Source organism: Podarcis melisellensis, assembly GCF_964234715.1.
Source record: "Podarcis melisellensis genome assembly, chromosome: 9".
Classification (NCBI taxonomy): Eukaryota; Metazoa; Chordata; class Lepidosauria; order Squamata; family Lacertidae; genus Podarcis; species Podarcis melisellensis.
Window position 1 is genome coordinate 66,013,700 of NC_138541.1, and position 15,824 is coordinate 66,029,523.

Consider the following 15,824-nt stretch of genomic DNA (forward strand, 5'->3'; position numbering starts at 1 on the left):
TTTGGCGGTCGTAACAGAAGGTTTTTTATCACAGGACAAGAAATCAGCCCTCCACAACTTGACCTGCGGAAAAAGATTTTTTTGAAAAAATCCCTATGCCCCGGGGTCACAATTTCTGCAAAAATCTCAATTTCTCCAATTCACTCAAAAATTGTGCCTGACGGTTGTAAATGCTCCCCAGAAAGGTTTGGCGGTCGAAACAGAAGGCTTTCTATCACAGGACAAGAAAGCAGCCCTCCACAACTTGACCTGTGGAAAAAGATTTTTTTGAAAAAATCCCTAAGCCCCGGGGTCACAATTTCTGCAAAAATCTCAATTTCTCCAATTCACTCAAAAATGGTGCCAATCGGTTGTAAATGCTCCCCTGAAATGTTTGGCAGTCGAAACAGAAGGCTTTTTATCACAGGACAAGAAATCAGCCCTCATAACTTGACCTGTGGAAAAATATTTTTTTGAAAAAATCCCTAAGCCCCGGGGTCACAATTTCTGCAAAAATCTCAATTTCTCCAATTCACTCAAAAATGGTGCCTGACGGTTGCAAATGCTCCCCTATAATGTTTTGCAGTCGAAACAGAAGGCTTTTTATCACAGGACAAGAAATCAGCCCTCCAAAACTTGACCTGTGGAAAAAGATTTTTTTTGAAAAAATCCCTAAGCCCCGGGGTCACAATTTCTGCAAAAATCTCAATTTTTCCAATTCACTCAAAAATGGTGACAATCGGTTGTAAATGCTCCCTTGAAATGTTTGGCGGTCGAAACAGAAGGCTTTTTATCACAGGACAAGAAATCAGCCCTCCACAACTTGACCTGCGGAAAAAGATTTTTTTGAAAAAATCCCTAAGCCCCGGGGTCACAATTTCTGCAAAAATCTCAATGTCTCCAATTCACTCAAAATGGTGACAATCGGTTGTAAATGCTTCCCAGAACGGTTTGGCGGTCGAAACAGAAGGCTTTTTATCACAGGACAAGAAATCAGCCCTCCACAACTTGACCTGCGGAAAAAGATTTTTTTGAAAAAATCCCTAAGCCCCGGGGTCACAATTTCTGCCAAAAATCTCAATTTCTCCAATTCACTCAAAAATGGTGCCTGACGGTTGCAAATGCTCCCCAGAACGGTTTGGCGGTCGAAACAGAAGGCTTTTTATCACAGCACAAGAAATCAGCCCTCCACAACTTGACCTGCGGAAAAAGATTTTTTTGAAAAAATCCCTAAGCCCCGGGGTCACAATTTCTGCAAAAATCTCAATTTCTCCAATTCACTCAAAAATGGTGCCTGACGGTTGCAAATGCTCCCCTGCAATGTTTGGCAGTCGAAACAGAAGGCTTCTTATCACAGGACAAGAAATCAGCCCTCCACAACTTGACCTGTGGAAAAAGATTTTTTTGAAAAAATCCCTAAGCCCCGAGGTCACAATTTCTGCAAAAATCTCAATTTCTCCAATTCACTCAAAAATGGTGACAATCGGTTGTAAATGCTTCCCAGAACGGTTTGGCGGTCGAAACAGAAGGCTTCTTATCACAGGACAAGAAATCAGCCCTCCACAACTTGACCTGTGGAAAAAGATTTTTTTGAAAAAATCCCTAAGCCCCGGGGTCACAATTTCTGCAAAAATCTCAATTTCTCCAATTCACTCAAAAATGGTGCCTGACGGTTGCAAATGCTCCCCTAAAAGGTTTGGCGGTCGTAACAGAAGGTTTTTATCACAGGACAAGAAATCAGCCCTCCACAACGTGACCTGCGGAAAAAGATTTTTTTGAAAATATCCCTAAGCTCCGGGGTCACAATTTCTGCAAAAATCTCAATTTGCCCAAATCACTCAAAAATGGTGCCAATCAGTTGTAAATGCTCCCCTGAAATGTTTGGCGGTCGAAACAGAAGGCTTTTTATCACAGGACAAGAAATCAGCCCTCCACAACTTGACCTGCGGAAAAATATTTTTTTGAAAAAATCCCTAAGCCCCGGGGTCACAATTTCTGCAAAAATCTCAATTTTTCCAATTCACTCAAAAATGGTGACAATCGGTTGTAAATGCTTCCCAGAACGGTTTGGCGGTCGAAACAGAAGCCTTTTTATCACAGGACAAGAAATCAGCCCTCCACAACTTGACCTGCGGAAAAAGATTTTTTTGAAAAAATCCCTAAGCCCCGGGGTCACAATTTCTGCCAAAAATCTCAATTTCTCCAATTCACTCAAAAATGGTGCCTGACGGTTGCAAATGCTCCCCTGAAAGGTTTGGCGGTTGGAACAGAAGGCTTTTTATCACAGGACAAGAAATCAGCCCTCCACAACTTGACCTGCGGAAAAAGATTTTTTTGAAAAAAATCCCTAAGCCCCGGGGTCACAATTTCTGCAAAAATCTCAATTTCTCCAATTCACTCAAAAATGGTGCCTGACGGTTGCAAATGCTCCCCTAAAAGGTTTGGCGGTCGTAACAGAAGGTTTTTCATCACAGGACAAGAAAGCAGCCCTCCACAACTTGACCTGTGGAAAAAGATTTTTTTGAAAAAAAATCCCTAAGCCCCGGGGTCACAATTTCTGCAAAAATCTCAATTTCTCCAATTCACTCAAAAATGGTGCCAATCGGTTGCAAATGCTCCCCAGAACGGTTTGGCGGTCGAAACAGAAGGCTTTTTATCACAGGACAAGAAATCAGCCCTCCACAACTTGACCTGCGGAAAAAGATTTTTTTGAAAAAATCCCTAAGCCCCGGGGTCACAATTTCTGCAAAAATCTCAAATTCTCCAATTCACTCTAAAATGGTGCCAATCTGTTGTAAATGCTCCGCTGAAAGGTTTGGCGGTCGAAACAGTATGCTTTTTATTATAGGACAAGAAATCAGGCCTCATAACTTGACCTGCGGGAATTTTTTTTTTTGAAAAAATCCCTAAGCCCCGGTGTCACAATTTCTGCAAAAATCTCAATTTCTCCTATTCACTCAAAAATGGTGCCTGACGGTTGCAAATGCTCCCCTGAAAGGTTTGGCGGTCGAAACAGAAGGCTTTTTATCACAGGACAAGAAATCAGCCCTCCAGAACTTGAGCTGTGGAAAAAGATTTTTTTGAAAAAATCCCTAGGCCCTGGGGTCACAATTTCTGCAAAAATTTCAAATTCTCCAATTCACTCTAAAATGGTGCGAATCTGTTGTAAATGCTCCGCTGAAAGGTTTGGCGTTCGAAACAGAATGCTTTTTATTATAGGACAAGAAATCAGGCCTCATAACTTGACCTGCGGGGAAATATTTTTTTGAAAAAATCCCTAAGCCCCGGGGTCACAATTTCTGCAAAAATCTCAATTTCTCCAACTCGCTCTAAAATGGTGCCAATCGGTTGTAAATGCTCCCCTGAAATGTTTGGCGGTCGTAACAGAAGGTTTTTTATCATAGGACAAGAAATCAGCCCTCCACAACTTGACGTGCGGAAAAAGATTTTTTTGAAAAAATCCCTAAGCCCCGGGGTCACAATTTCCGCAAAAATCTCAATTTTTCCAATTCACTCAAAAATGGTGCCTGACGGTTGCAAATGCTCCCTTGAAATGTTTGGCGGTCGAAACAGAAGGCTTTTTATCACAGGACAAGAAATCAGCCCTCCACAACTTGACCTGCGGAAAAAGATTTTTTTTGAAAAAATCCCTAAGCCCCGGGGTCTCAATTTCTGCAAAAATCTCAAATTCTCCAATTCACTCAAAAATGGTGCCTGACGGTTGCAAATGCTCCCCTGAAATGTTTTGCAGTCGAAACAGAAGGCTTTTTATCACAGGACAAGAAATCAGCCCTCCAAAACTTGACCTGTGGAAAAAGATTTTTTTTGAAAAAAACCCTAAGCTCCGGGGTAACAATTTCTGCAAAAATCTCAATTTTTCCAATTCACTCAAAAATGGTGCCAATCGGTTGTAAATGCTCCCCTGAAATGTTTGGCGGTCGAAACAGAAGGCTTTTTATCACAGGACAAGAAAGCAGCCCTCCACAACTTGACCTGCGGAAAAAGATTTTTTTGAAAAAATCCCTAAGCCCCGGGGTCACAATTTCTGCAAAAATCTCAATTTTTCCAATTCACTCAAAAATGGTGACAATCGGTTGTAAATGCTCCCTTGAAATGTTTGGCGGTCGAAACAGAAGGCTTTTTATCACAGGACAAGAAATCAGCCCTCCACAACTTGACCTGCGGAAAAAGATTTTTTTGAAAAAATCCCTAAGCCCCGGGGTCACAATTTCTGCAAAAATCTCAATTTCTCCAATTCACTCAAAAATGGTGCCTGACGGTTGCAAATGCTCCCCTGCAATGTTTGGCGGTCGAAACAGAAGGTTTTTCATCACAGGACAAGAAAGCAGCCCTCCACAACTTGACCTGTGGAAAAAGATTTTTTTGAAAAAATCCCTAAGCCCCGGGGTCACGATTTCTGCAAAAATCTCAATTTCTCCAATTCACTCAAAAATGGTGCCAATCGGTTGTAAATGCTCCCCTCAAATGTTTGGCGGTCGAAACAGAATGCTTTTTATCACAGGACAAGAAATCAGCCCTCATAACTTGACCTGTGAAAAAAGATTTTTTTGAAAAAATCCCTAAGCCCCGGGGTCACAATTTCTGCAAAAATCTCAATTTCTCCAATTCACTCAAAAATAGTGCCAATCAGTTGTAAATGCTCCCCAGAACGGTTTGGTGGTCGAAACAGAAGGCTTTTTATCACAGGACAAGAAATCAGGCCTCCACAACTTGACCTGTGGAAAAAGATTTTTTTGAAAAAATCCCTAAGCCCCGGGGTCACAATTTCTGCAAAAATCTCAAATTCTCCAATTCACTCTAAAATGGTGCCAATCTGTTGTAAATGTTCCGCTGAAAGGTTTGGCGGTCGAAACAGAATGCTTTTTATTATAGGACAAGAAATCAGGCCTCATAACTTGACCTGCGGGAATTTTTTTTGTTGAAAAAATCCCTAAGCCCCGGTGTCACAATTTCTGCAAAAATCTCAATTTCTCCTATTCACTCAAAAATGGTGCCTGACGGTTGCAAATGCTCCCCTGAAAGGTTTGGCGGTCGAAACAGAAGGCTTTTTATCACAGGACAAGAAATCAGCCCTCCAGAACTTGAGCTGTGGAAAAAGATTTTTTTGAAAAAATCCCTAGGCCCTGGGGTCACAATTTCTGCAAAAATCTCAAATTCTCCAATTCACTCTAAAATGGTGCGAATCTGTTGTAAATGCTCCGCTGAAAGGTTTGGCGTTCGAAACAGAATGCTTTTTATTATAGGACAAGAAATCAGGCCTCATAACTTGACCTGCGGGGAAATATTTTTTTGAAAAAATCCCTAAGCCCCGGGGTCACAATTTCTGCAAAAATCTCAATTTCTCCAACTCGCTCTAAAATGGTGCCAATCGGTTGTAAATGCTCCCCTGAAATGTTTGGCGGTCGTAACAGAAGGTTTTTTATCATAGGACAAGAAATCAGCCCTCCACAACTTGACGTGCGGAAAAAGATTTTTTTGAAAAAATCCCTAAGCCCCGGGGTCACAATTTCTGCAAAAATCTCAATTTTTCCAATTCACTCAAAAATGGTGCCTGACGGTTGCAAATGCTCCCTTGAAATGTTTGGCGATCGAAACAGAAGGCTTTTTATCACAGGACAAGAAATCAGCCCTCCACAACTTGACCTGCGGAAAAAGATTTTTTTTGAAAATATCCCTAAGCCCCGGGGTCTCAATTTCTGCAAAAATCTCAATTTCTCCAATTCACTCAAAAATGGTGCCTGACGGTTGCAAATGCTCCCCTGAAATGTTTTGCAGTCGAAACAGAAGGCTTTTTATCACAGGACAAGAAATCAGCCCTCCAAAACTTGACCTGTGGAAAAAGATTTTTTTTGAAAAAAACCCTAACCTCCGGGGTAACAATTTCTGCAAAAATCTCAATTTTTCCAATTCACTCAAAAATGGTGCCAATCGGTTGTAAATGCTCCCCTGAAATGTTTGGCGGTCGAAACAGAAGGCTTTTTATCACAGGACAAGAAATCAGCCCTCCACAACTTGACCTGCGGAAAAAGATTTTTTTGAAAAAATCCCTAAGCCTCGGGGTCACAATTTCTGCAAAAATCTCAATTTTTCCAATTCCCTCAAAAATGGTGACAGTTGGTTGTAAATGCTCCCTTGAAATGTTTGGCGGTCGAAACAGAAGGCTTTTTATCACAGGACAAGAAATCAGCCCTCCACAACTTGACCTGCGGAAAAAGATTTTTTTGAAAAAATCCCTAAGCCCCGGGGTCACAATTTCTGCAAAAATCTCAATTTCTCCAATTCACTCAAAAATGGTGCCTGACGGTTGCAAATGCTCCCCTGCAATGTTTGGCGGTCGAAACAGAAGGCTTCTTATCACAGGACAAGAAATCAGCCCTCCACAACTTGACCTGTGGAAAAAGATTTTTTTGAAAAAATCCCTAAGCCCCGGGGTCACGATTTCTGCATAAATCTCAATTTCTCCAATTCACTCAAAAATGGTGCCAATCGATTGTAAATGCTCCCCGGAACGGTTTGGCGGTCGAAACAGAAGGCTTTTTATCACAGGACAAGAAATCAGCCCTCCACAACTTGACCTGCGGAAAAAGATTTTTTTGAAAAAATCCCTAAGCCCCGGGGTCAGAATTTCTGCAAAAATTTCAATTTCTCCAAGTCACTCTAAAATGGTGCCTGACGGTGGCCAATGCTCCCCTGAAAAGTTTGGTGGTCGAAACAGAAGGCTTTTTATCACAGGACAAGAAATCAGGCCTCCACAACTTGACCTGTGGAAAAAGATTTTTTTGAAAAAATCCCTAAGCCCCGGGGTCACAATTTCTGCAAAAATCTCAAATTCTCCAATTCACTCTAAAATGGTGCCAATCTGTTGTAAATGTTCCGCTGAAAGGTTTGGCGGTCGAAACAGAATGCTTTTTATTATAGGACAAGAAATCAGGCCTCATAACTTGACCTGCGGGAATTTTTTTTTTTGAAAAAATCCCTAAGCCCCGGTGTCACAATTTCTGCAAAAATCTCAATTTCTCCTATTCACTCAAAAATGGTGCCTGACGGTTGCAAATGCTCCCCTGAAAGGTTTGGCGGTCGAAACAGAAGGCTTTTTATCACAGGACAAGAAATCAGCCCTCCAGAACTTGAGCTGTGGAAAAAGATTTTTTTGAAAAAATCCCTAGGCCCTGGGGTCACAATTTCTGCAAAAATCTCAAATTCTCCAATTCACTCTAAAATGGTGCGAATCTGTTGTAAATGCTCCGCTGAAAGGTTTGGCGTTCGAAACAGAATGCTTTTTATTATAGGACAAGAAATCAGGCCTCATAACTTGACCTGCGGGGAAATATTTTTTTGAAAAAATCCCTAAGCCCCGGGGTCACAATTTCTGCAAAAATCTCAATTTCTCCAACTCGCTCTAAAATGGTGCCAATCGGTTGTAAATGCTCCCCTGAAATGTTTGGCGGTCGAAACAGAAGGCTTTTTATCACAGGACAAGAAATCAGCCCTCCACAACTTGACGTGCGGAAAAAGATTTTTTTGAAAAAATCCCTAAGCCCCGGGGTCACAATTTCTGCAAAAATCTCAATTTTTCCAATTCACTCAAAAATGGTGCCTGACGGTTGCAAATGCTCCCTTGAAATGTTTGGCGGTCGAAACAGAAGGCTTTTTATCACAGGACAAGAAATCAGCCCTCCACAACTTGACCTGCGGAAAAAGATTTTTTTTGAAAAAATCCCTAAGCCCCGGGGTCTCAATTTCTGCAAAAATCTCAATTTCTCCAATTCACTCAAAAATGGTGCCTGACGGTTGCAAATTCTCCCCTGAAATGTTTTGCAGTCGAAACAGAAGGCTTTTTATCACAGGACAAGAAATCAGCCCTCCAAAACTTGACCTGTGGAAAAAGATTTTTTTTGAAAAAAACCCTAAGCTCCGGGGTAACAATTTCTGCAAAAATCTCAATTTTTCCAATTCACTCAAAAATGGTGCCAATCGGTTGTAAATGCTCCCCTGAAATGTTTGGCGGTCGAAACAGAAGGCTTTTTATCACAGGACAAGAAATCAGCCTTCCACAACTTGACCTGCGGAAAAAGATTTTTTTGAAAAAATCCCTAAGCCCCGGGGTCACAATTTCTGCAAAAATCTCAATTTTTCCAATTCACTCAAAAATGGTGACAATCGGTTGTAAATGCTCCCTTGAAATGTTTGGCGGTCGAAACAGAAGGCTTTTTATCACAGGACAAGAAATCAGCCCTCCACAACTTGACCTGCGGAAAAAGATTTTTTTGAAAAAATCCCTAAGCCCCGGGGTCACAATTTCTGCAAAAATCTCAATTTCTCCAATTCACTCAAAAATGGTGCCTGACGGTTGCAAATGCTCCCCTGCAATGTTTGGCGGTCGAAACAGAAGGCTTCTTATCACAGGACAAGAAATCAGCCCTCCACAACTTGACCTGTGGAAAAAGATTTTTTTGAAAAAATCCCTAAGCCCCGGGGTCACGATTTCTGCAAAAATCTCAATTTCTCCAATTCACTCAAAAATGGTGCCAATCGATTGTAAATGCTCCCCAGAACGGTTTGGCGGTCGAAACAGAAGGCTTTTTATCACAGGACAAGAAATCAGCCCTCCACAACTTGACCTGCGGAAAAAGATTTTTTTGAAAAAATCCCTAAGCCCCGGGGTCACAATTTCTGCAAAAATCTCAATTTCTCCAACTCGCTCTAAAATGGTGCCAATCGGTTGTAAATGCTCCCCTGAAATGTTTGGCGGTCGTAACAGAAGGTTTTTTATCATAGGACAAGAAATCAGCCCTCCACAACTTGACGTGCGGAAAAAGATTTTTTTGAAAAAATCCCTAAGCCCCGGGGTCACAATTTCCGCAAAAATCTCAATTTTTCCAATTCACTCAAAAATGGTGCCTGACGGTTGCAAATGCTCCCTTGAAATGTTTGGCGGTCGAAACAGAAGGCTTTTTATCACAGGACAAGAAATCAGCCCTCCACAACTTGACCTGCGGAAAAAGATTTTTTTTGAAAAAATCCCTAAGCCCCGGGGTCTCAATTTCTGCAAAAATCTCAAATTCTCCAATTCACTCAAAAATGGTGCCTGACGGTTGCAAATGCTCCCCTGAAATGTTTTGCAGTCGAAACAGAAGGCTTTTTATCACAGGACAAGAAATCAGCCCTCCAAAACTTGACCTGTGGAAAAAGATTTTTTTTGAAAAAAACCCTAAGCTCCGGGGTAACAATTTCTGCAAAAATCTCAATTTTTCCAATTCACTCAAAAATGGTGCCAATCGGTTGTAAATGCTCCCCTGAAATGTTTGGCGGTCGAAACAGAAGGCTTTTTATCACAGGACAAGAAATCAGCCCTCCACAACTTGACCTGCGGAAAAAGATTTTTTTGAAAAAATCCCTAAGCCCCGGGGTCACAATTTCTGCAAAAATCTCAATTTTTCCAATTCACTCAAAAATGGTGACAATCGGTTGTAAATGCTCCCTTGAAATGTTTGGCGGTCGAAACAGAAGGCTTTTTATCACAGGACAAGAAATCAGCCCTCCACAACTTGACCTGCGGAAAAAGATTTTTTTGAAAAAATCCCTAAGCCCCGGGGTCACAATTTCTGCAAAAATCTCAATTTCTCCAATTCACTCAAAAATGGTGCCTGACGGTTGCAAATGCTCCCCTGCAATGTTTGGCGGTCGAAACAGAAGGTTTTTCATCACAGGACAAGAAAGCAGCCCTCCACAACTTGACCTGTGGAAAAAGATTTTTTTGAAAAAATCCCTAAGCCCCGGGGTCACGATTTCTGCAAAAATCTCAATTTCTCCAATTCACTCAAAAATGGTGCCAATCGGTTGTAAATGCTCCCCTCAAATGTTTGGCGGTCGAAACAGAATGCTTTTTATCACAGGACAAGAAATCAGCCCTCATAACTTGACCTGTGAAAAAAGATTTTTTTGAAAAAATCCCTAAGCCCCGGGGTCACAATTTCTGCAAAAATCTCAATTTCTCCAATTCACTCAAAAATAGTGCCAATCAGTTGTAAATGCTCCCCAGAACGGTTTGGCGGTCGAAACAGAAGGCTTTTTATCACAGGACAAGAAATCAGCCCTCCACAACTTGACCTGCGGAAAAAGATTTTTTTGAAAAAATCCCTAAGCCCCGGGGTCAGAATTTCTGCAAAAATTTCAATTTCTCCAAGTCACTCTAAAATGGTGCCTGACGGTTGCCAATGCTCCCCTGAAAAGTTTGGTGGTCGAAACAGAAGGCTTTTTATCACAGGACAAGAAATCAGGCCTCCACAACTTGACCTGTGGAAAAAGATTTTTTTGAAAAAATCCCTAAGCCCCGGGGTCACAATTTCTGCAAAAATCTCAAATTCTCCAATTCACTCTAAAATAGTGCCAATCTGTTGTAAATGTTCCGCTGAAAGGTTTGGCGGTCGAAACAGAATGCTTTTTATTATAGGACAAGAAATCAGGCCTCATAACTTGACCTGCGGGAATTTTTTTTTTTGAAAAAATCCCTAAGCCCCGGTGTCACAATTTCTGCAAAAATCTCAATTTCTCCTATTCACTCAAAAATGGTGCCTGACGGTTGCAAATGCTCCCCTGAAAGGTTTGGCGGTCGAAACAGAAGGCTTTTTATCACAGGACAAGAAATCAGCCCTCCAGAACTTGAGCTGTGGAAAAAGATTTTTTTGAAAAAATCCCTAGGCCCTGGGGTCACAATTTCTGCAAAAATCTCAAATTCTCCAATTCACTCTAAAATGGTGCGAATCTGTTGTAAATGCTCCGCTGAAAGGTTTGGCGTTCGAAACAGAATGCTTTTTATTATAGGACAAGAAATCAGGCCTCATAACTTGACCTGCGGGGAAATATTTTTTTGAAAAAATCCCTAAGCCCCGGGGTCACAATTTCTGCAAAAATCTCAATTTCTCCAACTCGCTCTAAAATGGTGCCAATCGGTTGTAAATGCTCCCCTGAAATGTTTGGCGGTCGTAACAGAAGGTTTTTTATCATAGGACAAGAAATCAGCCCTCCACAACTTGACGTGCGGAAAAAGATTTTTTTGAAAAAATCCCTAAGCCCCGGGGTCACAATTTCCGCAAAAATCTCAATTTTTCCAATTCACTCAAAAATGGTGCCTGACGGTTGCAAATGCTCCCTTGAAATGTTTGGCGGTCGAAACAGAAGGCTTTTTATCACAGGACAAGAAATCAGCCCTCCACAACTTGACCTGCGGAAAAAGATTTTTTTTGAAAAAATCCCTAAGCCCCGGGGTCTCAATTTCTGCAAAAATCTCAATTTCTCCAATTCACTCAAAAATGGTGCCTGACGGTTGCAAATGCTCCCCTGAAATGTTTTGCAGTCGAAACAGAAGGCTTTTTATCACAGGACAAGAAATCAGCCCTCCAAAACTTGACCTGTGGAAAAAGATTTTTTTTGAAAAAAACCCTAAGCTCCGGGGTAACAATTTCTGCAAAAATCTCAATTTTTCCAATTCACTCAAAAATGGTGCCAATCGGTTGTAAATGCTCCCCTGAAATGTTTGGCGGTCGAAACAGAAGGCTTTTTATCACAGGACAAGAAATCAGCCCTCCACAACTTGACCTGCGGAAAAAGATTTTTTTGAAAAAATCCCTAAGCCCCGGGGTCACAATTTCTGCAAAAATCTCAATTTTTCCAATTCACTCAAAAATGGTGCCTGACGGTTGCAAATGCTCCCTTGAAATGTTTGGCGGTCGAAACAGAAGGCTTTTTATCACAGGACAAGAAATCAGCCCTCCACAACTTGACCTGCGGAAAAAGATTTTTTTTGAAAAAATCCCTAAGCCCCGGGGTCTCAATTTCTGCAAAAATCTCAATTTCTCCAATTCACTCAAAAATGGTGCCTGACGGTTGCAAATTCTCCCCTGAAATGTTTTGCAGTCGAAACAGAAGGCTTTTTATCACAGGACAAGAAATCAGCCCTCCAAAACTTGACCTGTGGAAAAAGATTTTTTTTGAAAAAAACCCTAAGCTCCGGGGTAACAATTTCTGCAAAAATCTCAATTTTTCCAATTCACTCAAAAATGGTGCCAATCGGTTGTAAATGCTCCCCTGAAATGTTTGGCGGTCGAAACAGAAGGCTTTTTATCACAGGACAAGAAATCAGCCTTCCACAACTTGACCTGCGGAAAAAGATTTTTTTGAAAAAATCCCTAAGCCCCGGGGTCACAATTTCTGCAAAAATCTCAATTTTTCCAATTCACTCAAAAATGGTGACAATCGGTTGTAAATGCTCCCTTGAAATGTTTGGCGGTCGAAACAGAAGGCTTTTTATCACAGGACAAGAAATCAGCCCTCCACAACTTGACCTGCGGAAAAAGATTTTTTTGAAAAAATCCCTAAGCCCCGGGGTCACAATTTCTGCAAAAATCTCAATTTCTCCAATTCACTCAAAAATGGTGCCTGACGGTTGCAAATGCTCCCCTGCAATGTTTGGCGGTCGAAACAGAAGGCTTCTTATCACAGGACAAGAAATCAGCCCTCCACAACTTGACCTGTGGAAAAAGATTTTTTTGAAAAAATCCCTAAGCCCCGGGGTCACGATTTCTGCAAAAATCTCAATTTCTCCAATTCACTCAAAAATGGTGCCAATCGATTGTAAATGCTCCCCAGAACGGTTTGGCGGTCGAAACAGAAGGCTTTTTATCACAGGACAAGAAATCAGCCCTCCACAACTTGACCTGCGGAAAAAGATTTTTTTGAAAAAATCCCTAAGCCCCGGGGTCACAATTTCTGCAAAAATCTCAATTTCTCCAACTCGCTCTAAAATGGTGCCAATCGGTTGTAAATGCTCCCCTGAAATGTTTGGCGGTCGTAACAGAAGGTTTTTTATCATAGGACAAGAAATCAGCCCTCCACAACTTGACGTGCGGAAAAAGATTTTTTTGAAAAAATCCCTAAGCCCCGGGGTCACAATTTCCGCAAAAATCTCAATTTTTCCAATTCACTCAAAAATGGTGCCTGACGGTTGCAAATGCTCCCTTGAAATGTTTGGCGGTCGAAACAGAAGGCTTTTTATCACAGGACAAGAAATCAGCCCTCCACAACTTGACCTGCGGAAAAAGATTTTTTTTGAAAAAATCCCTAAGCCCCGGGGTCTCAATTTCTGCAAAAATCTCAAATTCTCCAATTCACTCAAAAATGGTGCCTGACGGTTGCAAATGCTCCCCTGAAATGTTTTGCAGTCGAAACAGAAGGCTTTTTATCACAGGACAAGAAATCAGCCCTCCAAAACTTGACCTGTGGAAAAAGATTTTTTTTGAAAAAAACCCTAAGCTCCGGGGTAACAATTTCTGCAAAAATCTCAATTTTTCCAATTCACTCAAAAATGGTGCCAATCGGTTGTAAATGCTCCCCTGAAATGTTTGGCGGTCGAAACAGAAGGCTTTTTATCACAGGACAAGAAATCAGCCCTCCACAACTTGACCTGCGGAAAAAGATTTTTTTGAAAAAATCCCTAAGCCCCGGGGTCACAATTTCTGCAAAAATCTCAATTTTTCCAATTCACTCAAAAATGGTGACAATCGGTTGTAAATGCTCCCTTGAAATGTTTGGCGGTCGAAACAGAAGGCTTTTTATCACAGGACAAGAAATCAGCCCTCCACAACTTGACCTGCGGAAAAAGATTTTTTTGAAAAAATCCCTAAGCCCCGGGGTCACAATTTCTGCAAAAATCTCAATTTCTCCAATTCACTCAAAAATGGTGCCTGACGGTTGCAAATGCTCCCCTGCAATGTTTGGCGGTCGAAACAGAAGGTTTTTCATCACAGGACAAGAAAGCAGCCCTCCACAACTTGACCTGTGGAAAAAGATTTTTTTGAAAAAATCCCTAAGCCCCGGGGTCACGATTTCTGCAAAAATCTCAATTTCTCCAATTCACTCAAAAATGGTGCCAATCGGTTGTAAATGCTCCCCTCAAATGTTTGGCGGTCGAAACAGAATGCTTTTTATCACAGGACAAGAAATCAGCCCTCATAACTTGACCTGTGAAAAAAGATTTTTTTGAAAAAATCCCTAAGCCCCGGGGTCACAATTTCTGCAAAAATCTCAATTTCTCCAATTCACTCAAAAATAGTGCCAATCAGTTGTAAATGCTCCCCAGAACGGTTTGGCGGTCGAAACAGAAGGCTTTTTATCACAGGACAAGAAATCAGCCCTCCACAACTTGACCTGCGGAAAAAGATTTTTTTGAAAAAATCCCTAAGCCCCGGGGTCAGAATTTCTGCAAAAATTTCAATTTCTCCAAGTCACTCTAAAATGGTGCCTGACGGTTGCCAATGCTCCCCTGAAAAGTTTGGTGGTCGAAACAGAAGGCTTTTTATCACAGGACAAGAAATCAGGCCTCCACAACTTGACCTGTGGAAAAAGATTTTTTTGAAAAAATCCCTAAGCCCCGGGGTCACAATTTCTGCAAAAATCTCAAATTCTCCAATTCACTCTAAAATAGTGCCAATCTGTTGTAAATGTTCCGCTGAAAGGTTTGGCGGTCGAAACAGAATGCTTTTTATTATAGGACAAGAAATCAGGCCTCATAACTTGACCTGCGGGAATTTTTTTTTTTGAAAAAATCCCTAAGCCCCGGTGTCACAATTTCTGCAAAAATCTCAATTTCTCCTATTCACTCAAAAATGGTGCCTGACGGTTGCAAATGCTCCCCTGAAAGGTTTGGCGGTCGAAACAGAAGGCTTTTTATCACAGGACAAGAAATCAGCCCTCCAGAACTTGAGCTGTGGAAAAAGATTTTTTTGAAAAAATCCCTAGGCCCTGGGGTCACAATTTCTGCAAAAATCTCAAATTCTCCAATTCACTCTAAAATGGTGCGAATCTGTTGTAAATGCTCCGCTGAAAGGTTTGGCGTTCGAAACAGAATGCTTTTTATTATAGGACAAGAAATCAGGCCTCATAACTTGACCTGCGGGGAAATATTTTTTTGAAAAAATCCCTAAGCCCCGGGGTCACAATTTCTGCAAAAATCTCAATTTCTCCAACTCGCTCTAAAATGGTGCCAATCGGTTGTAAATGCTCCCCTGAAATGTTTGGCGGTCGTAACAGAAGGTTTTTTATCATAGGACAAGAAATCAGCCCTCCACAACTTGACGTGCGGAAAAAGATTTTTTTGAAAAAATCCCTAAGCCCCGGGGTCACAATTTCCGCAAAAATCTCAATTTTTCCAATTCACTCAAAAATGGTGCCTGACGGTTGCAAATGCTCCCTTGAAATGTTTGGCGGTCGAAACAGAAGGCTTTTTATCACAGGACAAGAAATCAGCCCTCCACAACTTGACCTGCGGAAAAAGATTTTTTTTGAAAAAATCCCTAAGCCCCGGGGTCTCAATTTCTGCAAAAATCTCAATTTCTCCAATTCACTCAAAAATGGTGCCTGACGGTTGCAAATGCTCCCCTGAAATGTTTTGCAGTCGAAACAGAAGGCTTTTTATCACAGGACAAGAAATCAGCCCTCCAAAACTTGACCTGTGGAAAAAGATTTTTTTTGAAAAAAACCCTAAGCTCCGGGGTAACAATTTCTGCAAAAATCTCAATTTTTCCAATTCACTCAAAAATGGTGCCAATCGGTTGTAAATGCTCCCCTGAAATGTTTGGCGGTCGAAACAGAAGGCTTTTTATCACAGGACAAGAAATCAGCCCTCCACAACTTGACCTGCGGAAAAAGATTTTTTTGAAAAAATCCCTAAGCCCCGGGGTCACAATTTCTGCAAAAATCTCAATTTTTCCAATTCACTCAAAAATGGTGCCTGACGGTTGCAAATGCTCCCTTGAAATGTTTGGCGG